This window comes from Nuphar pumila, chromosome 15 (assembly GCF_984573655.1).
Source record: "Nuphar pumila chromosome 15, dmNupPumi1.hap1.1, whole genome shotgun sequence".
Taxonomy (NCBI): domain Eukaryota; kingdom Viridiplantae; phylum Streptophyta; class Magnoliopsida; order Nymphaeales; family Nymphaeaceae; genus Nuphar; species Nuphar pumila.
The window spans coordinates 74,160,844-74,184,743 of record NC_143263.1 but is presented as its reverse complement, the minus strand read 5'-3'; the positions used below and the strand labels follow the sequence as shown (position 1 = coordinate 74,184,743).

The 23,900-nt window shown below is 39.4% G+C and overlaps 1 pseudogene; it reads left to right on the top strand.

Annotated features, from left to right (window-relative positions):
• The first annotated feature begins 7,137 nt into the window (after window positions 1-7,137).
• Window positions 7,138-10,896, top strand: LOC149815615 (uncharacterized; annotated as a pseudogene).
• Window positions 10,897-23,900: the final 13,004 nt, after the last annotated feature.

Sequence of the window (23,900 nt, the reverse complement as noted above, 5' to 3'; positions counted from 1 at the left end):
TACGGTTCTTAGCGACGGATTTGTTTCTCTCGTTAATCTGTCGATAATTAGCGATGGAAAAATTCTGTCGCTAATATCCGTCTTTAATCCCCTATTTTCTCTCTCTCTCTCTCTCTCTCTCTCTATATATATATATATATATATATATATATATATATAGGGTAGCACAATGGTTGATTTATGGCTGGGAAGAAAGTGGGTGTTCTATCCCTAATGTTTTCATATGGAGAATAGTATTTTTCTAAAGAAAAATATGGAATATTATATATACATGATGCGAGTGGTTTTGACTCAATCTAATATCTTAGATGTATTCAATCTGATCTATTTAGCATAAAATTGACTCTTAGATTATGTGTTTTTTGGCAAAAAAATGTTTTTATTAGTAAAAAAAAATCAATATATCCATAGCCGCTGATTTTCAGAGATAAAAAAGCTTATGTTTCATGAAATCCATCTTTTGGACAAAACCTCAAGAATACATCGATCAAAACTGGGGTGTTCACAAAATCACATCCACATAGCTAGATTCAAGGCAAAAAGAACAAAAAACCAATGAAAATCTCCCTTAGATCTATATAAAGTGTGGACCACCATAGAAGCAGTCAAATTTATATATTAGGTGGTAACTGCCTACCACTTTTATAGCCTATCGTCAGCTTTTGAAGGGTTTTTTTTCATGTTTTCCTTAAATGTTTATATACATGTGTTTTACTTGCTGATTTTATAGGAATTGACTTTTGGATCATCCAATTCCGATATGCATGTAGGTTTTTATAATGTTTAAAAATAAACAATCTAAGATTTTCATAAGTATTCAATGCTTAAAAACTCATATTTTGTAAAACCCCCTCCGGCGAAGTCGCTGGAGGAGATAAACTTAAAAAAAAAAAATGGTTTCCCCAAAGGGAAAACCGCGTAACAAGAGGGGGTGAGGATAAACCTCACCCCCCATAAACCGCGGAAAGGGGGGGGGGGGGGCGAGGTTATCCTCAGCCCCTCACCCTGCATGAGGGTTATAAAAACCCTCACGCAGGTCCTCCTTTCCGCACCCTGCATCGAGAGAAATCAAGAGAGAAAAAGAGGTTCTTACCGGAGACGGCGGCGGCGGCGACGACAGCAAGGTAAGCCACCCTCTCCGTCTTCTTCTTCATTCGTCTTTCCTGTTTGGAGCTCAGAGAGCCAGCAGCCATGGCTGCCAGCGAGTTGCAGTGAACAAAAAAAAATAGACAGAGAAAGAGAGGGGGGGTCGGCCGACCCCTATGGCGGCCGACTCCGACGGCCGGCCCCGGGGACCGGCCAACACCGTTGGCCGGCCCCGGAGGCCGGCCCAGGTGGGTGGTGAAAGTGCACTAGGATCGAGCAAACACACAAAGAACACAAGATTTTATCTTGGTTCGGTCTATCCCGACCTACATCCAGTCTCCAAGCAAAACCCGCTTGAGATTTCCACTATCAACCTTGTTAACTACAAGATCACACAGACCAAAACCGGTCTCACTTTCAGTAACAACCCTATTGAAAGCAAACAACTCCTTTAAACCAAGGAGTCCTTTTTACAGAAAAGAAATAACAACTTACAATACAACATATGAGCCTTTCTTTTGAATGCAAATATGATGCAATTGGCTTTTGAGGTTGTTGAAATACTCTACTCATGAATTCACTATCTCTCAAAATGATTTGAGTGAAGAACTGAAGTGAAAATATCAAGTGAGTGAAAAAATAAATACTTGAATGAATAGGAGTGAAAAGCAATAAGTAAATTATTCAAATCGATTGAATTCTTGTTGTTTTGAGTGTAAAATGCACTCATATTTATAGTTAAAGTTTTTCGTACATTGAGAGTATGAAAGGGTGTCAAAACTATCCATTTTGAATTATCAAAACGTTTGAAAAATGAAAAGACACGCCTTTTTGAAGTTTCAGGAAAACGGCAAAATTAGTCGACTGAAACACCAGTTAGTCGACTAATAGTTAGTTATTAGTAGACTGCCAATTATCGTCGGTCGACTGATCTGTTAATCGAGCCGTTTGAAAATTTGAACTTTTGAAACTTAGTCGACTAGAGAAAAATTAGTCGACTGATAATATCATTAGTAGACTAAAAAACTTTCAGTCGACTGCTGCTAAAATCTTCTGAAAAACAAACATTCTGTTCGGTCTACTGATAAAAGCATTAGTCGACTGCTGCTAAATTTTCAGAAAACACATGTTCTGTTCAGTCGACTGATAAAACCATTAGTCGACTGCTGCTAATTTTCCAGAAAACAGACATTCTGTCCAGTCGACTGATAAAACCTTCGGTCGACTAATTTGACAAAAATGACTTTTTAGAAAATATGGTGCGAAAGGATTAGTCGACTGGTAAGTCGATTGGTCGACTAATAAACATGAAAATTTAAGAAAAGAGTTTTCTAAAAATATTTTCAAGAAGATTTCTTTTAGAAAAGTTTTTCTAAAGACTTTTAAGGTGAAATGCAACTTAAATATGCACTCTAAGTAAGACTCTTACAAGAATCTAAGACTTTTAATGAATTAAACATTTGCACACTAGTCTTCAAAGATTCTTCATCGAATTCTTTAATTTCGTCATAGCCTTAGCTGAAATGCAGTTGATTCCACTTGCTCATCATCAAAACCTTGTACTTGAAGTATCATGTATGACTTCATTGTCGTAACAGGTGGATGCAGAGAGAGGGTCGGCAGGGGCCGACCCTCTGCAACTGAAATCGGAAGGGGCCCCTTCCGCCCCTTTTTATCAAGGGACCGGTTCGGTCCGGGCACCCGGACCGAACCGGGATGGTCTGGGTGCGACCCAGACCGAGCCCACCGGTCTGGGTCGCACCCAGACCGAGTGCTTTTAAAAAAAAAAAAGTCTGGTTCGGCCTGTGTGCGACCCAGACCGAATCGGGTCGCACCCAAACCGAACCGGGTCACGTGATTTGGGTGAACCGGTTCGGGTCAAACTCGTTCAAGCCAAACCGGTTTGGGTCGAACCGGTTCAAGCCAAACCGGGTTGGTTAATTCTGGTTCGGGTCGAACCGGTTCAGACCGAATCGGGTCTGAACCGATCCGGTTGAACCAAGGTCTGAACCGAACCAGTCGGGTCTGGATCTGGGTTTTCAGTCCGGACCCAGTTCAATCTAAACCCGTCTTAGATCCAGATTGAGTGGGTCCAGATCCGTCTGGATCAATATCGGATCTAGACCCAGTCACACAGTTCTGGACCCAGTTAGATTATCCTAGATCTAGTCACGCAGATCTGGATCCAATCAGACTGTCCAAGATATAGTCAAGCAGGTCTAGATCCAGTCAATCTGTCCTGGATCCAGTCAGACTATTCTGGATCCAGTCAGAATAGAATGGATCCGATTTGGATCCAATCAGACTATTCTGGATCCAGTCAGACTTTTTGGATCCAGTTAAACAGTTTTGGATCCAGTTATGCAATGAATCCGAATCCAAACAGACAGGGTTTAGATCCAGATAAGAATTGGATCATAAGATAGTCTCAGATTGCTCAAAATCCGAAATGTACCAAGAGATCCATTTGGATACTTGAGATCCATTTCAGTAAAATGGACATATCTTCGCACTCCAAACTTGGAATCGAGTGAGGTTTGGTGCGTTGGATTTGTATTGAAGAGGGAAATTCATTAGTTTATGAAATTCATTCAAGCTAGAAATACAGAAACCGTGGTTTCTTGAATAAGATTCGAGAAGGGTATTTTGGTAATTTGGTAAGAGGTTTATGAACTGATTCAAGTATATTGCTTTAATGACCAGATCATATTGTTAGAGCTTCGTGAGGCTCGATTTCGGACAGAGTACGTTGTTCACACTTGAGGTAAGGGATATTATAAGTAACTTTAGATGTGAATAAATCTTTTTCACGTTACTTGTTATCGTAGTGCTATAGATTTTATGTGATTAGCATGATAACTTTGAATGTGACCATGACGTGTATAAATTTCATGCTTGACATTATGAGTTAATTTAAATACATGGTTATTGTGATATGCATGTTAGTTTTAATATGTCATGCATGATAGAATGCGATTGTGTTTAAGATTGCATGTCTAATTGATCATTAATATCATGCATTATGATGAGATTAAGTTTATATTAGAGTCTCATTTAGTTTATTCATGTAGTATGAATGGATATGTAGAGTTCAGCATGCAGTACCCCTTAAATCTCGGAAGTTGCGACCTGTGGCAAGGGCTATCTGGTTCACGGTCAGAGTGCAGCCACCATGGAGAGTGGGCCGCCGATGATTTAATGATGTAGAGTCATTACATCATTGCATGCTAATTGAGAGCGGTGTGAGTCCTAACGTCATCATGAGATGAAGAATGATATTTTTGTGATTAGTCATGACACCACTCGTGAGGGAACGGGTGAACTTTGTAATTGAGAAAATTGTTCAATGTGTGAACTTAGTTATGACTTAGGATTTCACTCACACTGGTTTGGGACTCTGGAGGACCCTAGATGGTTGATAATTATCATGGTTAGGATGTAGCATGAACCATGCCGAGATTGAGAGCTTGACCTCCCGGCTAGCTACCGATGGGGTCCCCGTGGTGGTTCACTGCAGTGCCTGGTGGTCCGGATACCACTAGGAGTGTATGGTTTATTGTTTGGCCAACATGTAGAATTGGGATGTTCTACAGGGTTGCTACGCCCATAGATGGCTATTACCGGTATAGTCAGCCTAGTGATAGTTGAGAGAGAGAGAGAGTTTGAGAATGAAAATGGAGAGAATTAAAATATACAAACATGTGTGGTGTATCGAGAATTAAAATAAGACTAGGGGCTTAGAGCCAACTACAATCGTACATTATTGTTTATTTACTTATAATTGTTTCTTACTGGGTTGTATACTCACCCTCATTCTTGTTTAATTACAACTGTAGGTTTCAGGCATTAGATCAGTCGCTTGTGAGCAGCTTTTTCAGTCTTCAGCAGGGCAGTGGTATATTTTACTTTCCTTGTCATTGAAAATAATATAATTGCTTTTCTTCTGTTGTGAATGATGAATATTGTAAGAAAAAGTTGATTATGAAAATAAAATAAAAAGTTTTTTTTTAGCCACGTTTTTTTCTGTGTAAGCTTTGCACTCTTTCCTCTGGGAAGTAATACCAACCGAACTCGGACTCCTGAAGTCCCAGATCGGGGTGTTATAAAGTGGTATCAGAGTCAGGTTTACACAAAAAAAGATGTTCATTATTCATAATAAGATTCAATGATAAGATGTAAGTCTCTGCTTGAATAATACACATTAGTGATTAAATTATTGCTTAATTAGGAATGGCTAATGAACAATGGAACAACGAAATCCCACGGGCTCAAGGCTCAGCTGAGCCTCCCATGGTCGGGAGAGAGGAATTCTTCGCCGCAATGGCGATGGTTACTGGAGTCATCACAAACATGACTCAGGTGGTTAGAGAGTTAACACCTCAGCCCCTCCGATCTACATTATACTCGGAGACCGGGACGCTTATCATCAGAACTACCCCTACACTACCCAGGGGCCACACCCACAACCGTACGGAAGGAGGAATCGCCAATGCAACTGTCAGAGAGCGAGGTCTGCATGTGGGCGAATGGGGGGAATTCGGATGGTGGCTCGAGGAGGCATCGGGAAAAGAGCAACTCCGAACACAAACTTTGTGCCTCGGGGTGGGTCTCGTATGGCCAGAGCACGGGGATGACATATGTCTCGAGCTAGTTATGTGGCGGCCATGAGTGGGGGAAACCAGAGGGTTCCACCTCCATTGCATGAGCTTCTGGCTGAAGAAGCTCGGAGAGCTGCATTTCAGGCAGCGGGAGCCAACCAAGGTGACCCAGGGTTTGGGTAGGGGCGAGAAATTTTGAGAAACTCAGAAGAGGGAGGCGAGGATGAAGATCCGAGTGATGATCCTGCCTCACCTATATACACTCCTGTCACACCTACCCACACATCTTTCTCACCATCGTACACTCCTGCTTCACCTCAATACGACTTGAACGCTCCTCCCGAGACTCAGACTAAAGGGAGTACTAGAAACAGGCCCTGCTTCGGATGTATCGAAGAATGATTAGGATTAGCTAGTTTGCTTAGTAGAGTAGCATTATTTTAATTGCATTGTTCTTTCTTTTCTTGCTTATAATGTTTCTCATGTATGAGACTTTTTGAATGCAATAAAGTGAATAATTTTATATATGTATTGCGTGAGATGTGATAAAGTCTTGTGAGAATCCAATGAAACATGTGATGTTAAGTGATAATTTTACTGCAGTACAAATGACCACTCGCAGAGGAACTTATCTTTCCAAGGACACGATAGCAGCTAGGCGAGAAAGGGAAATCCTTGGCAGACCGTCACGAAAGACACCCTCATCATCCCCTACTACGGAAGGGGCACGAGTTCAGGGGAGCCACACGGCAACACACACACCGGAGAGATATACTCCGCGTGAAGGTAGAGAAGAAAGTATGGAGATCCCACCTGGATCCCCAATGAGTCAGAGTACGAGGATACCGCCAGAGTATACTACCAACCGCATTTTATATGAACTGCTACAAACGACCCGTGCCCAACAAAGTCAGCCACAGACGGTGATTTCTGGTATCACCTCATGGGCAGAGAGGCTCAAGAATATGCAGCCTCCGCTCTTCGATGGCACTCCTGACGGTGTCGTGGCAGAGAATTGGTTGATGCAAGTTGAGAAGGTATTGGATGCCATCCAATGTCCAGATGATCACAGAGTTTGGATAGTGTATCCAATCTGACAAGCGATGCAGAGCACTGGTGGAGATCCATCAGGGACACCTTGGAGCCAGACACTTACTTGCCTTGGTCCACTTTCGTGAGAAGATTTTACAGGCAGTTCTTTCCAAAGTGTCAAAGGGTGAAAAAAGAAGAAGAGTTCAGGAAGTTGAAGCAGGGTGACATGACAGTCGCCCAATATACCACATGTTTCAACTCTCTCTCCTATTTTGCCAAGTCCTTGGTGGCAAACGAGAAAGAGAAGTGCAGAAGGTTCGAGAGGGGTTTAAGGCCTGATATTTTGAGGTTGGTCGGGCCACAACAAATAAAGAAATATAACTGACTCGTAGACTATGCCTCTAGATATGAGTTTTGGGAGATGCAGACAGCAAAGAAACCTCAAGCGAAAGAAAAAGCCAAGATGGAAGAAAGGACCCAGCACAGCGGTGACAACATATCAGAATCCTCTCGAAAGAAATTTCATTCTAAAGAACGATTTCAGCGAGGCAACAAGAGGCATTTCGGAGGGCAAAACCCTGGTCAGAACCAAGGTAAGCAAGTCAAGTGTGCAGGCAATCAACAAGCCAAGCGGCAAAGGTTCCAGAAGCCAGTCCAGTCGGACAATGCTTGTAAGACTTGTTCTCTCCAAAGGCACGAGGGTAAATGCGACTTGAGAAACGTCAAATGCTTCAACTGTCAGCAGATGAGTCATTATGCCAATGATTGCCCATAACCTGATCGAAGAAACAATGCTCCGCCAAAGCTGAAGCTAGTAGTACCAGGTCGCGCCTATGCGACTGCTCTCCAAGAAGCTCTTGCCAACCCTGAAGTGGTTGAAGGTACACTTTTTATTTCTAGTATTCTTGCTCGTGTGTTATTCGACTTAGGAGCCACACATAGTTTCACTTCTTCAGCTTTTGGGAAACGGTTGCCAGTGGCACCTTCGCGATTGAGTGTTTCTTATTTAATAGAGACACCTATAGAAGCATCCACCATTGTGGATACTGTGTATCCTAATTGCGTTGTAAAAATCGAAGATCGCGAGTTGCCTGTGAACTTGTTGCAACTCGACTTCAAAGATCTAGATATTGTTCTGGGCATGGATTGGTTGTCGGACCATCATGCCACTATCGATTGTAGAAGAAAGTGTGTCAACTTTCAAATACCCCATACTTCAACTTTTACATACCAGGGTGTTAGAAAGTTACATAAGTTGGCTATCATATCGTGTTTAAAGGCTAATTTATATATTGAAAAGGGATGCATGGGATTCCTGGCTTACATGAAAACTGAAGAAAAAGAATACCTCTCAATATCAGATGTAGACATAGTTCGGAAATATGATGATGTTTTTCCAGAAGAACTATCAAATCTTCCTCCTGATCGGGAGATTGAATTTCAAATCGATCTAGTTCTGGGAACAACACCCATTTCGAAGGCTCCCTATCGGATGGGACCTACGGAACTTAAGGAACTCAAGGAGCAAATACAAGAGTTATTGGAGAAAGGATTTATTCGACCTTCAGTATCTCCTTGGGGTGCTCCAATTGTATTCGTGAAGAAGAAGGATGGATCACTGCGTATGTGTATTAACTATCGTCAATTGAATGCAGTAACCATAAAGAATAAATACCCATTGCCGAGAATTGATGATTTGTTCGATCAATTGCAAGGAGCGGCATGCTTCTCAAAGTTGGATTTGAGATCAGGATATCATTAACTGAGGATCAAAAAAGAAGATGTATCTAAGACAACATTCAGATCAAGATATGGCCATTATGAATTTATGGTCATGCCTTTTGGTCTGACTAACGCACCAGCTGCCTTTATGGACATGATGAATAGAGTCTTCAGGCCCTATTTGGATAAGTTCGTTGTGGTATTTGTCGATGACATCCTCATATACTCTTCCTCGAAGGAGCAACATGAAGAGCATCTAAGGATAGTTCTGCAGACACTTAGAGAACATCAGCTTTATGCCAAATTCTCTAAGTGTGTTTTTTGGTTAGAACAAGTGTCTTTTCTTGGACACATTGTTTCTAAAGACGGGATTATGGTAGATTCAGCAAAGATTGAAGCAGTCACCAATTGGTCAAGACCCAAGAATCCTACAGAGATTCGCAGCTTTTGGGGATTAGCTGGGTACTATCGGAGATTCGTTGAAGGATTTTCGTTTTTGGTGGCTCCTATGACGAAGCTCACAAAGAAAGATGTAAAGTTTGAGTGAAATGAGAAATGTGAGCAAAGTTTTCAGGAGATAAAGAAGTGTTTGACCATTGCTCCAGCGTTGGTCTTACCTTCTGGATCTGGAGGTTTCACTATTTATAGCGATGCCTCTCACAAAGGATTGGGTTGTGTTCTGATGCAACACGAAAAAGTAATAGCTTATGCATCTCGTCAACTCAAAACTCATGAAGTCAACTATCCGACGCATGATCTGGAGTTAGCAGCGGTAGTTTTTGCCCTTAAGATATGGAGACACTATCTCTATGGCAAACAATTAGAGGTCTTTACCGATCATCAAAGCCTTAAGTATCTGTTTTCTCAGAAAGATTTGAACTTGAGGCAAAAGAGATGGTTGGAATTCCTGAAAGATTATGATTTCGAGCTAAAATATCATCCGAGTAAGGCGAATGTAGTCATTGATGCTCTTAGCAGAAAAGCAGGAGCACTAGCTAGACTCGCAGATTGGGAGTTATTTTCCTCAGTGGCTCATCAGAAGGCAGAAGCTCAATGCTTACCAGGTCGTTTATTATTCGTGCAAACTACATTGAAGTCAGAATTGTGGGATCAAATTAAGGAAAAGCAACCCTTAGACCCGAAATTTATGCAAGTAAGAAAGAAGATTTCAGAAAATGAAGAATCAGAATTCAAAATTGATGATAAAGGACTTCTTAGATATCGTCAGAGAGTGTGCATTCCCAAGGAGGATCAACTTAGAAATCAATTGTTGGAAGAGGCACATCATTCCAGATATGCCATACATCCCGGTAGCACTAAAATGTATCGAGATCTGAAAGATACATTTTGGTGGAGTGGTATGAAGAGAGACATTGCTGAGTTTGTTAGCAAATGTCTAGTATGTTAGCAGGTGAAGATTGAGCACCAAAGACCAGGTGGTCTTTTATAACCACTTCTCATACCCGAGTGGAAATGGGCGGATATATCAATGGACTTTGTTTCGGAGCTTCTAAAGACGAAGAATGGGATGGATTCGGTATGGGTGATTGTCGACAGGCTAACTAAGTCAGCTCACTTTTTAGTTTGTAAGACAACTCACTTGTGTGACCAATTGGCTCAATTGTTTATTAGAGAAATTGTGAGACTTCATGGAGTACCAGATTCAATTGTTTCAAATAGAGACTCGAAGTTCACATCACGTTTTTGGCAAAGTTTTCAAGAAGCTATGGGGACACAATTAAAAATGAGTACAGCTTTTCACCCTCAGTCGAATGGTCAGTCTGAACGAACCATTCAGACCCTAAAGGACATGCTCTGGGCATGTAGTTTGGAGTATAACGACTCATGGAATGATATTTTGCCATTAATGGAGTTTGCCTACAACAACAGCTTTCAAGCAAGTATAGGCATGACTCCATTTGAGGCATTGTATGGTCGACGATGTTGAACTCCCTTGTGTTGGGATGAAGTCGAAGAAAGGAGTCTGTTAGGGCCAGAGATGGTTCAACAAATGGCAGACCAAGTGAGATTCATTCGAGAGCGTATTCTCACAACACAAAGTCGACAGAAGAGTTATGCGGATAAAAGATGTCGTGAGTTGGAATTTAAGCAAGATGATCATGTGTTTTTAAAGATATCTCTGTTTAAGGGAGTAATACGTTTTGGTCGAAGAGGAAAGTTGAACCCTAGATATATTGGACCATTTGAGATACTTGCGAATGTTGGTCAGGCAGCATACCAGTTAGCTCTACCACCTTTCTTATCTCGAATTCATAACGTGTTCCATGTTTTCATGTTGCAGAAATACGTGTCAGATCCCTCCCATATATTGGATACAGTTGAGACTGTATTAGATTTGCAAGATGATTTGAGTATGAAAGAAAAGCCCATCGAAATTCTGGACACGAAGGTGCAAAAGCTGAGAAACAAGGAGTTATCTCTGGTATGGGTTAAATAAAGTCATCATAGCAATAAGGAGGCTACTTGGGAGCGTGAATCTGATATCCGCGAGTAATTTCCACATTAGTTTCCAGGTAAGATTCGGGACGGATCTTCTTTCAAGGGGGGTAGAATTGTAAAACCCCATCCGGCGAAGTTGTCGGAGGGGATAAACTTAAAAAAAAAAGAAACGGTTTCCCCAAAGGGGAAACCACGTAACGAGAGGGGGTAAGGATAAACCTCACCCCCCATAATCCGCGGAAGGGGGGGGGGAGGTTATCCTCAGCCCCTCACCCTGCGTGAGGGTTATAAAAACCCTCACGCAGGTCCTCCTTTCCGCACCCTGCATCGAGAGAAATCAAGAGAGAGAGAGAGGCTCCTACCGGAGACGGCGGCTGCGACGACGACGGCAAGGTAAGCCACCCTCTCTGTCTTCTTCTTCGTTCGTTTTTCCTGTTTGGAGCTTAGAGAGCCGGCAGCCATGGCTGCCGGCGAGTTGCAGTAAAAAAAAATAGACAGAGAAAGAGAGGGGGGTCGGCCGGCCCCTATGGCGGACGACTCCGACGGCCGGCCGACACCGTTGGCCGGCCCAGGCGGGTGGATGCAGAGAGAGGGTCGGCAGGGGCTGACCCTCTGCAACTAAAATCGGAAGGGGCACAGCCCCTTCCGCCCCTTTTTATCGAGGGACCGGTTCGGTCCGGGCACCCGGACCGAACCGGGATGGTCTGGGTGTGACCCAGACCGAGCCCACCGGTCTGGGTCGCGCCTAGACCGAGCGCTTTTAAAAAAAAAAGAGTATGGTTCGGTCTGTGTGCGACCCATACCAAACTGGGTCGGTCCGGGTCGCACCCAGACCGAACCGGGTCATGTGATTTGGTTCAAACCAAACCGGTTCGGGTCTAACCGGTTCAAGCCAAACCGGGTTGGTTAATTCTGGTTCGGGTCGAACCGGTTCAGACCGAATCGGATCTGAACCGATCCGGTTGAACCAAGGTCCGAACCGAACCAGTCGATTCTGGATCTGGGTTTTCAGTCCGGACCCAGTTCAATCTAAACCCGTCTTAGATCCAGATTGAGCGAGTCCAGATCCGCATGGTTATTGTGATATGCATGTTAGTCTTAATATGTCATGCATGATAGAATGCGATTGTGTTTAAGATTGCATGTCTAATTGATCATTAATATCATGCATTGTGATGAGATTAAGTTTAGATTAGAGTCCCATTTAGTTCATTCATGTAGTATGAATGGATATGTAGAGTTCAGCATGCAGTACCCCTTAAATCCCGGAAGTGGTGACCTGTGGCAAGGGCTACCTGGTTCGCGGCCAGAGTGCAGCCACCATGGAGAGTGGGTCGCCAGTGATTTAATGATGTAGAGTCATTACATCATTGCATGCTAATTGAGAGCGGTGCGGTGTGAGTCCTAACGTCATCATGAGATGAAGAATGATATTGTTGTGATTAGTCATGACACCACTCGTGAGGGAACGAGTGAAGTTTGTAATTGAAAAAATTGTTCAATGTGTGAACTTAGTTATGACTTAGGATTTCACTCACATTGGTTTGGGACTCTGGAGGACCCTAGATGGTTGATAATCATCATGGTTAGGATATAGCATGAACCATGCCGAGATTGAGAGCTTGACCTCCCGGCTAGCTACCGGTGGGGTCCCCGTGGTGGTTCATTGCAGTGCCTGGTGGTCCGGGGACCACTGGGAGTGTATGGTTCATTGTTTGGCCAACATGTAGAATTGGGGTGTTCTACAGGGTTGCTACGCCCATAGATGACTATTACTGGTATAGTCAGCCTAGTGATAGTTGAGAGAAAGAGAGAGAGAGTTTGAGAATGAAAATGGGGGAAATTAAAATATACAAACATGTGTGGTGTATCGAGAATTAAAATAAGACTAGGGGCTTAGACCCCACTACAGTTGTACATTATTGTTTATTTACTTATAATTGTTTCTTACTGGGTTGTAGACTCACCTCCATTCTTGTTTAATTACAACTGTAGGTTCTAGGCATTAGATCAGTCGCTTGTGAGCAGCTTTTTCAGTCTTCAGCAGAGCAGTGATATATTTTACTTTCCTTGTCATTGAAAATAATGTAATTGTTTTTCTTCTGTTATAAATGATGAACATTGTAAGAAAAAGTTGATTATGAAAATAAAATAAAAAGTTTTTTTTTAGCCACGTTTTTCTCTGTGTAAGCTTTGCACTCTTCCCTCTGGGAAGTAATACCAACCGAACTCGGACTCCTGAGGTCCCAGATCGGGGTGTTACATATTTTTAATGAAAAATAATATCCAATTATCGACTCCTAGCAAATCAACCATGTTGATCACATATGCCTGGCCAGATTTGTAAAAAACAAGTTTCACTTTCAGGTTACTCTCACCCTACGACCCTCTCTCCCAACCCCAACTCTCTTCTCTCATATATGACTACTTCTAACAAAAAACCAGGTTGGCCCATCTAGCAAAGGCGGTACCTGCTGCAAATTGTAAAGCTTTTTTTCTTTTTCATGTATCTTGCCATTTTTCAGCCAGCCGTGATCTGGGAAATGGCTGAACTGGTGCCACCGGGTAAGGGAAACACCAGCTCGGGCCGGTCAGCAGTTGTCTGAAAAATGGCCTGGTTATTTTCTCTTTTTTCTTAGTTTTTTTTACATTTTTTCTTGTTTTCGGCTATCTAACCATTTTTTCGGCCAGTTACCAGATGAAAAATGGCTGGCTGGCCAAAAGAATGGTCCGGCTATTTTTTCTTTTCTTTTGATAATTTTTAACAGTTTTTAATGATAGTTTTGTTTTTTACAATCGAGCATTTTCTGGCTAGCTATCAGTCGGGATGTGGCCAAGCTGGTGCACTGGGTAAAGTGGCTGGTCGAAAAATATCCTGGTCTTTTCTTCCAAGTTTTTTTTGTTACATTTTTTCTTATTTTAGGCTATCTAGCTATCTTTCGGCTAGTCATTGGCCAGAAAATGGCTGGAGTGATGCCTCTCTAGCTGGGTGGAACTAACCCGACCATTTTGCAACCGGTGTGTAGATGAAAACTGTTCTGGTTATTTTTCTTATTTTTTTTATGATTTTTAGTTTTTCTAACATTTTCTTTTGTTTTTGTTATATCCAGCTATTTTCAGCCAGCTACTGACTAGAAAAAGGCCGGACTTGTGCCTCCCTTATCAGGTGGTACTAGCTAGACCATGTCCCGGTTGCTTAGCCATGTTGTATTTTTTTGTAATTTTGAACATTTTCACTTTTTTTTTTGTTTTCATGATATCTTGCTATTTTTTTGGCTAGCCACCGGCCAAAACATGGTCGGACTAGTGCCTCTCTTGCCAGCTACCACTAGCTCGATCATTTCTCAGTCGGCCTTTTTTTGTTTTATCTTTTTTAACAATTTTTGTATTGTTTTGTTTAATGCTACAACATGGCTACACCATTTTTCCTTTTTCTTGTTCGTGTTTTCTATATTTCTTAACATTTTTTTTTAAATCTTTTTTGTTTGAAAAATGGCTGACAACGGCTTGCAATCCTTTTTTTTTAAGTTTTCAAAATTGAAAACTTGTTCTTTGAGGTTTTGGGTCATCCAAACACCAACAAACCTGGGTTTTGGCAAATTAGGTTCCCCAAAGACTAGGTTGCAAACCAAAACCAGGTTTCTAAGAAACCTAGTTTGGCCTCTCATCATCCAAACGGTGCCTAAGTTGGGTGTTGTGTAATTTAACTCAAATTTGAAACACTAAAATCCCTCATCCTTGGTAGGACTGGCATAAGGTTTTTGCCCTATAGTGTTTGTTATTGAGTTCTCTAGAAACACTTGACCTTGATGAATGCTCCAAAATTTCATCTTTGCCTAAACCGTTGGGACATTTGACATCACTAAAATCCCTCGTCCTTGGTAGGACTGTCCTAAGGTTTTTGCCAGAGGCGGAGCTTTTTTTTTGGGGGGGGGGGGGGGGGGGCGGGAGTCCTGCCTCTTGGAACAGTTAAATTTTTTATTTTTTTTAAACGCCCAGTCCTAGCCCAGCCCTGATTTCATATGAAATAGATTTTTATCCATTTTTTAAGCCCAGTCCTAGCCCAGCCTGACTGCAGCAAATTAGTTTGATTTGTTTATATGAAATAGATTTTTATTAATAATTGTAGCCATTTTTTATTTTATCTAAAAAAAAAACAAATTTGGGGGGTCGCTGACCCCAAACCTCTCCGACTATCACACCAATTTTTTTTCCGACTGAACTTAACTGGTAGCAATTTCTGCAGCTTACCTTCAAGTTTTCATTGCCTTTCTCAACTTACGGAAGTCATTTTATATGACTGCAAAAGGCTTCAGTTTGTCCCTAAACTTCCCACATCACTGATCAATCTTACCGTAACAGACTGCGTTGCTTTGAAAATTTTCTCAGACGTTTCAAACTTGAGTTCCTTGCAAATATTGGATTCAGATGGATGCAAGATGCTTGCTGATGTTCCAGGCCTTGAAAATTTGAAACGCTTAGAGCAGTTGAGCCTTAAACATTGTAACAGACTTTCTGACGCTCTAAGGAACAGACTTAAGGTACATTTTCCTTGTAGAAAACAAATTTTTCACTTGTTTTACTCAAAACCATCTGCAATTATTTTACTTGAAACTATCTAATGGATTTACCGTACAGTTGCTTACTGATTGAATTCATGCTGTCATTCTTGTTCAGGAAGCAGACTTTGAACGCTTATCCCACTTCTCAATTTCCGGATGTACGAGGCTTTGTAAGTCTACAGATCCACAGCTGTCTTTTGTTCTTCCTAAAATGTTCAAAAGCAGAACCCTTCACTTGAACTTGAAGGGAAGCTTCAAAAGGGGGAAGCAAATAGCTGCTCATATTGAAGTCATGACAGATAGCCATTCTGTCTTTGAGACCACATGGCAACATGCTCTTGAGATGGATGAGTACTGCAAAATTACATTTGAAGAGGACCATGAAATATATGGGCACATAAGAAGTGGACATATGATGATGCACATAAGAATGGAGGGGCTGACAGGAGGTAATATCTTTGTTGACCATAAGCTGAGCTGAGTTTGAGAAAAAAAAACTGACAGGTGTTCTGATCTGTAGTAGTAGCTGCAAGTTCAGTAGGCAGTGAAGGTAGTTGGTATGTTTTGATTGCATTTAGCAAGATACTAGTCATCATTGGATCCCGCATATTCTGATACGGCCTAAAGCAAAATGCGAATTGCAATGGGATATGGCTCAATGGCTTCTTCATACATTAAAATCTACTTCCAGCTTCTCCAGTATATACTCCAGACCTGGCTTAAGTTTTAACTGCTACTACTTGAATAGCTGCTACAGCTTCAGCATGTGTAAGATTGTAAAGCATGTCTACGTGATATTGAATAGGGATTCTCAAGTGGGCTCGATCTGGAAGCTGACCCATGTTATGAGATGACAATGTTAGAATGTGATTTTACCTTGTTCTGTTGTTCTGGACCACGGTGTCACTGAATATGGTCAAACACAATTCATTTTACCGATTCTTATATGAACTTGTGGATTCTCTTGACTTCTAGCTGAGTTTCTTATTCAGTCGACTGAGATCCTCCCACAAATTTGGATGCATATGATGGGACTCGACTTGAATTCTTTATTTGGATCTCATGTTTCAAAATGGATCTGGTTTCAGCTCAACCGTGATTGCCCAATATCTGGTTAACTGCTTTCAACCTCAGTAGAGCCCTGTCACAAAAATTCTTCATACTGTGAAAAAGCTATCATGATTTAATCACACTGTTTTCAGGAAATAATAAAATCACAACAATTCAAGATATGTCCTACTTTAAAGATATTGTGATTTCATTGCTATATTAATTCTAAAAAAAAAGGACATTTTATTCATAAAGGATGATCACTCGTTACCTGTTTCTTCATATTCTTTTCTCTGTTCTGTACTTAATACCTTAGTAACACTTTCTGCATTTAAAAAGTTTTGTATTTTATGTTTTCAACAGGCTTTCATAGGTTTTACATATTTTCTTAAAATTTTAAAATTCTAAACAGGCTTAAGTTTTACCAAGGTCTTTTTGGGCTAGGGAGATAGATTGCAGAGAAAATCTGGATATTGAGATTTGAGAGATTGGTACAATGTTGAGACTAGATCAGCAAGCTCAAGGGGTAAGCAGTTTGGTCATGGTAACAAGTAGGGCTGGTAAACGAGCTAAACAAGTTGAGCTCGGGTTGTTTGAGCTTGACTCATTAATTTTAGATGCAGGTCAAGCATGCGTTCATGCTCATGGCTTGACTCTCAATTGTAAAAATTGAAACCAATTTTTTGATTGCAAGACTTCTCAAGTTTATAAATTTACTCAAAGGTATCAAGGTATCATCAAACATGTTTGTACTAAAAGGTATAATGCTGAATTGCCTCTGGTTACATGATTTGTTAGTTTCACCAACTGAAGTTAATTTCTCGTGAATTAAGAAAATGAAACAACTATGAATTTTATTGTTTTCATCAAAGTGAAATGATAATTACTCAATTATGCTTGTTTCATCAAAAGTGAATAATAAAGGGTCTTAACGTTTATCATATGTAAAGGTTAAAAATGTCTTATAAAAATCAAGAACTTGCAAAATTAGACATCGGGGGAATTTTAAAATTTGTGGTGTTTCAAATTAATCATATAGTATCCTTTTTCGAATAAAAGAACAATATAAATAGCTAAGGCTTTGTTTGAATGACACCCCAAACCAAGTTTTAAACCTAGTTTTGGGTGTAAACATGAAAACAAGGTTTTGGCAAAACTTTGGTTTGAGTCCCGTTCTGAAAATTTTCCAAAGGAAAACCCCATTTGTTAGGTTACCCTCACCCCACGACCCTCTCTCCCAACCCCAACTCTCTTTCTCTCATATATGACTACTTCTAATAAAAAACCTAGTCGGCCCATCTAGCAAAAGCGGTACAGGCTGCAAATTAGAAAGCTTTTTTTTTCATGTATCTGGCCATTTTTTGGCCAGCCGTGATCTGGGAAATGGCTGAGCTGGTGCCACCGGGTAAGGGAAACACCAGCTTGGGGCTGTCAACAGCTGGCTGGAAAATGGCCTGGTTATTTTCCTTTTTTCTTATTTCTTTTTACATTTTTTCTTGTTTTTGGCTATCCAACCATTTTTCAGCGAGTTATGGCTATACTAACGACTCCCTAGCTGCGTGACACTAGCCCGAGCCATTTTCTGCTGGTGGCTGGCCAAAAGAATGGTCTGGCTATTTTTTCTTTTCTTTTGATGTTTTTTAACAGTTTTTAATGATAGTTTTGTTTTTTACAATCGACCATTTTCTGGCTAGCTGTCAGCCGAGACGTGACCAAGCTGGTGCACGGGGTAAAAGAAGACACCAACCCTCATTTTTCGGTTGGTGGCTGTTTGAAAAAATGTCCTGGTCTTTACTCCCAAGTTTTTTTCGTTACATTTTTTCTTGTTTTAGGCTATGTAGCTATCTTTCGGCCAGTCATTGGCCAAAAAATGACTGGAGTGGTGCTTCTCTAGCTGGGTGGAACTAGCCTGGCCATTTTGCAACCAGTGTGTAGATGAAAACTGATCTGGTTATTTTCTTATATTTTATGATTTTTAAATTTCTAAAGATTTTCTTTTGTTTTTGTTATATCCAGCTATTTTCGGCCAGATACTGACTAGAAAAAGACCGGGTTTGTGCCTCCCTTATCAGGTGGCACTAGCTCGACTATGTCCTGACTGGTGGCTGGCCGGAAAATTGCCTAGCCAAGTTATATTTTTTTGTAATTTTAAAGGTTTTCAACTTTTTTTTGTTTTTATGATATCTTGCTATTTTTCGGCTAGCCACCGGCCAAAACATGGTCGGACTAGTGCCTCTCTTGCCAGCTACCACTAGCTCGATCATTTCTCGGTCGGACTAGGGCCTTTTTTTGTTTTATCTTTTTAACAATTTTTGTATTGTTTTGTTTTATGCTACAACATGGCTACACCATTTTTTCTTTTTCTTGTTCATGTTTTCTACATTTCTTAACATTTTTTTAAAAATCTTTTTTGTTTGAAAAAAGGCTGAAAACGGCTTGCAATCCTTTTTTTTTTAGTTTTCAAAATTGAAAACTTGTTCTTTGAGGTTGTGGGTCATCCAAACACCAACAAACCTGGTTTTTGACAAATCAGGTTTCCCAAAAATCAGGTTGCAAGCAAAACCAGGTTTCTGAGAAACCTAGTTTTGCCCGTCATCGTCCAAACGATGCCTAAGTTGGGTGTTGTGTAATTTAACTCAAATTTGAAACACTAAAATCCCTCATCCTTGGTAGGACTGGCATAAGGTTTTTTGCCCTATAGTGTTTGCTATTAAGTTCTCTAGAAATACTTGACCTCGATGGTTGCTCCAAAATTTCATCTTTGCCTGAAACAGTTGGGACATTTGATATCACTAAAATTCCTCATCCCCTTGGTAGGACTGTCCTAAGGTTTTTGCCCGATAGTGTTTGCTAACTGAGTTCTCTTGAATCACTTGACCTTGTTGGATACTGCCAAATAAGAAGAATTCCAGAATTCATTGAGAATTTGACCAACCTCCAAATACTCGATGCAAGTTATTGCCTTCGATTAGAGGCTTTGCCAAGTTCGATTGGCCACACACAGAGTTTGCGAAAGCTCTATTCAAGTTGTACTGGAATTGGAGAGGTGCCCAATTCAATTGAATCATTGAGAAATCTCGAGCAATTACATATAGATTACTGCTATGGTATTACGGGACTCCCTGATGCTTTTGGAAGCCTTACAAGTTACGGGAGCAAATCAGAAGGGCGGTGTTGGAAATGAGTATGGTGCTTTTGGATCTGTTGAGCATGGTGGGCAGTCCGGAAGTAGCGGAGACTGCGCACATTTTCAATGACTCCCCCCATCAGCATCTCACGCCACATTCTATTGGATTTTTTTTTCAAAAATATAATAAAAAATGCTTAAAATTGTCTACCCGGCGTTCGGTGTGAATGAGCACTTCCCCGGGTAGAACCATGTCAACAGGCACATAAAGGAATGAGAGGGAGAGAGAGAGGGTTATTGTCCACAGCTGGTGACTGATGGGCATGGTAGGCCAGCCATTTGTCAGTCAGAAATAACTGATAAATGATATTAATGATGGTAATAAAAGCCTGACCCGACAAACATACCTGAGAAATGTAGGAGTCACATGGAGTATTTTACCAAATCAAGGTCGTCTAGAGGAAATTATCTGCCTTTTTTCAGCTAATGATCATGGGCCAGCCACAATTTGTCGGTCAGTCTCCAGTCAGAAATAACTGATAAATGATATTAATGATGGTAATAAAAGGCCGATCCCTCGCCCTCCCACAAACATAATTGAGAAATGTGCTTATCCCAAGACAACGTAATCTCAAACCATGAAGCAATGAATTTGTCTGCTAAACGAAACGCTCATGTCATGTGACGGCATCTGCATGAGTCACTGCTGACTATATATCATCCAGTGGTTATCTTCGTCGAATTGCGCCTCCCCAAGATTCAGCTGTATCAGTCCAAATGCTCTCTCTCTCTCTCTCTCTCTCTCTATATATATATATATATATATATATATATATATATATATATATATATATATATATATATGTTTGCTTTTTGAATTTTTGAAATAAAAAATCATTTGTTTAATAGGTTGGTTCAAAAGCATCCAGTTCCATTCGTTCGGACCAATTTAACGTTTCTAATTTCTGAAAAAGCAATCCGATTCAGAAACCAATTCCAGCAACACTGGTGTCATCTAGGAGGATAAAAGCAGGCAAGAACGTTTCAAATAGGGATTGCAAATGGTAACAGTTTCAGTTGGATATCCAACCAACCTGAATCCATTTAGTTAGATTTGGTATGAATTTTCAAATCTTATTTAAAATCAAGTGAGATTTTCATCATAACAAGTAGACCCCAATCAAATGCATGTTTTCTTTCGGGTTTATATCAAAGCTTTGATTGAATTCTTATGATGTGTCATATAAATCATTTAAGGTAGCAACACACCATTTGCAAATGAGTATGCTACTTTTCAAGCTTGTAATAAATGTATCAACAGATCAGGCTAGGTGGTTAGCCATCTGTTGAAGTGCAATAATGAACATGATTGTTGACTTTAAAATTATATTTTTTTTTTAGAGAGAAAGGAAACATTTCATTTAATCATCATAAATAGAATTATACAATGGGCCGAGTCGATGAGAAGTTGGCAGTCAACACATAGAAAAATTTAAATGACCTAGGGAAAGAGTCTGCAACCATCCAAGAACATTTCTTAGAGTGCAAAACTTGGATGTGCACATTACTCCAAGAGGAATTAAGACCTTTTTTGGAAAAAAGCGCACTGACAAAATAAATGGTAACCTAATTCTTCACGTGAAGCGCATAAATTGCAGCAACCGATCACAAGTTGAACTCCCCACTTGGAAACATTATTGGCCATTTGCAAACCATCCAGTGATAAGATCCACGCAAAAACCTTCTATGGTGGGGAAGGACTAAGGGCACATTTGAAAGAGAAAAAGATGCAGGAAAAGTGATGCAAAACAAAAAATTTGTAGGCATTTTTTTGACCAAAGTTTTTTTTTTTGCTGACAGTTTTTTCTAATAAGTATACTTTTTGATATGATACACTCCTCCACGGATGATGATAGAACAATGTTATCTACCAAGAAAAATTTTATTTTTACGCTCCCCCACCACCCATCTCACCACCACCACAACCACCACCTGTTATCCACTGCAAAATTTTACTTTTGTAAGTTAAACTGACATTTTAAAAAGTTTTAAAAATAGCTCACCTCCATTTTTAAAATATGAAAAAATTCTATAGAATGAGACTCGCCTGTGGTACAAGGTTCAACCGTTCCTTGCACCATAATCAGAGGTAATTGAACCAAGGATCAATCATGTGCTTTGCTTTACTCAACTGTCCAAATCAATATTCTATTTTCTAAATGCACAAAGAATTAGGCATGTACTATGATTTTAAAAAAATTTGACTGAAAACATGATGCATGCTTGGAAATTCTTGAAAAAGGAGACACTTTGAAAATTGTGAACCACATTAGGAAAATATTGAAGCTTGAAAAATCGTGAATTGGACTTAGAAAGGATTTGAAGAAGGAAAAACCATGAAAATCAATTTTTGAAGTAAAGGACATCCTCATATTTTGAGAAAATCAATTTTGAAAGAAAACCAGAATAACTATGAAAAAATTGATTTTTCTGAATTTGATTTGTAAAATAGATCAAAAGGGATGGGCGTGTGGCCCTGTGAACTCATTTCATGATATAATCTAGACCTAGATGATGCATAAATATAATTTATGGAAATATTTTCTGAAGAATTTGAGAAAATCATTGATAAAAGATATTTTTGTACTTATAAAATTTAAATAAGATAAATTCACCACATATCCCTGACAATGACCACGAATATGTATTGAATATATCTCATTTGATTCTAAAAGAAAAAATACTTAGCAAAATTTTTAAAAATATGCAATATTTTCTACTAAGAGTGTAGGTTGTTTGTAACTTAGAAGAAGATGATAAATCTGGGTATCGTTTGTATTCTAACTATGACTACAAATACGAACTCCACCGAGTTTATTAACTCCTTAGAAGTAGGTGCACGTGCCAATCATGTTGACCATTGTGAATTTGAAATATGTATGTGAATGATCAAACATAGCAGTTATATATTAAAATCAAACTATATGCAAATGCATCCTAAGCTAAGCAGAAAAGTAATTTTTCTTATTTCAATATATTATAATTTACATCAATAATAAACTGAAAAGTGGAAAAATAAAATAAAAGAAAATATAATCTTGAGCTTCCCTGAAAAATTAGCAAACTTGTTAGTAGATAAATATCGATTTTTTAAGATTTATCCAACAATATCTGAAATTAAAGGATTTATCCAAATATAAGCTTTTTTCTATGCTTTCCTGAAATAAAATCTTTAAATACCATAATGGATGATGTATAACTGAATGAATAATAAAAATAAACAACTTTGAAATTTAGAATTTAGAGAAAAATAACAAAAATGCCCTTGAAAATGGATGTTATTTGCAAAATAAGGTTAAAACAGAGTTTTTTTAGAAAAGATTCACGTAATATGCTTAATTCAGGGATCAAACGGATTCAAAATGATGCAAAATTGAGTGGAGAGCACCTTAACATGATTATGAAGATAATCAAATCCTAAAAATATGAAAACAATGCATGAAAATAATAAAATATGCAAAAAAAAAAATGAAATTTGCCTGTGTTTCAGTTGAATCGAAACTTTGTGGGCATCCTATTTTTATGAAATAAGTAAATAACACATCAAATGAATTTTAAAAATCAACATGGACACTTATAATAACCATAAAAATAAGATGCAATCAAAAAACAAAATTTTGGGATTATTTTGAATATAAATATTAAATAAAAAGAGGGAAAATATGCTATTTTACCTACAATTTCATACCTTTCACAGTGTCAGACTAGAATAGGATATCGAACAATAATAAAAATTTATGAAATTTAACAGAGAAAAACTAGACAAATCAATGAAAATAACATGTTTTATATATCTGAAATATAATCTTCGATTAAGGAGAATCGTTCTGACAAGTTGAACTGAATTCTGGCAAACATATAACAGTTTAAGAGAAGTCAGTTCTGATTTTAGGTTAAAGAAAAAACATCAAATAGACTTCAAAAATTATCAAAATCATACTGAAAAACTAGACATGCACACGAACACAATACTTTTTATGGATCATCGATATGATCTTCGGTTAGGAAGATATGACCCATGCAAGTTGGCTTTGACTCTAGGTAACGATTGACAATTACAGAAAAACAGACTCTGATATTTAACTAAAATAAAATAGCAATCTACCATAGAAATTTATGAAAATTACACAAAATAAACTAGAAATTCAGATGAAAACAACCATTTTTACAGATATGAAAGATCATTTCTGGTTAGAAAGATAT